Here is a 1,145-nt window from a genome sequence, read left to right on the forward strand (position 1 = left end):
ATATATATATATATATACGTCACTGCAACCTAGTGGTTCGGCAAAGTGACCGATAGAATAAACACCAAACAAAAAAGAAATAGTAAGGACTGGAATCGATTTGTTCGACTGAAGCCTTCAAGGTGGTGCTGCAGCATGACCGCAATCCAATGACTGACCCAAATAAAAGATAAATGATGCAAGATATCCTTTGAAAAAAAAAATAAACAAATCCACCCCTGGCCACCACCCTTACTTTCTTCTCCTCTGAATGGGTTTTGTCCTCTTTGTGTCTATTCAATATTTTGCCGTTTTCTTATCCGATTTCCGTTTTATAGTCGTACATTGTTTTCCTTTATCCCTCGTTTATCTTCACGTGTTCTGTTGTAATACATACATTTTCCCACCAATTCTTCTTTCCCTATTCTTCTCTTCCTTCTTCCCTGTCTTTCATTTTCTTCCGCCAACAAATCCCATCCCTCACCCTTCCATTTGTTCTTATATTCTTTTCTGATTTTTTTTAGTTCATATTTCATTGATATTTTGTGTACAACGATTTCATAACAAATCAATAATATTTTGTCTAGATATTCAAATATTTCCATATCATCCATTTTTTTAACATTTACCTCATGCTCCCTTCTTCATTATCGCATGAAAGTCGGAAACGAGAAACTCCAAGTATACGTGAAGTTTCTGTTGTCAGTAGCTTGCGGATTATTCTATCAATTTTCATTATTTCACTGGTATTCCAGTTAAGCACATTGAATCTATAAAAAACAACTGGGACTGCTAAGGAATTTATGGCTAACACCTTATTATATGCATTCAGCTCAGACTTCAGAACTACTCGAACTCTTCTATAACATTCCTTCCTAACCTTTTCTTTCATAATTGCATGCTGGATACCAGAGCCTTCACTTATTCCTAGGTATTTATAGGTTTGTTCCTGCTCAAGTTCCTTTATTACTGTTTCGACATCTAATTCTATTGAACTTGACTTTACCAGTTTCCCTTTCTTAAAAGTGACTTTGGCACACTTTTCAAGGCCAAACTCCATCCCGATATTATCACTGAATCCTTTCACAGTGTGTAGTAGTCTTTCAAGCTCTTCATCATCTTTGCCATATAGTTTTAAATCATCCATATAAAATAAATGGCTTATT

The sequence above is a fragment of the Octopus bimaculoides genome, chromosome 24 (assembly GCF_001194135.2).
Source record: "Octopus bimaculoides isolate UCB-OBI-ISO-001 chromosome 24, ASM119413v2, whole genome shotgun sequence".
NCBI classification, from domain to species: Eukaryota; Metazoa; Mollusca; class Cephalopoda; order Octopoda; family Octopodidae; genus Octopus; species Octopus bimaculoides.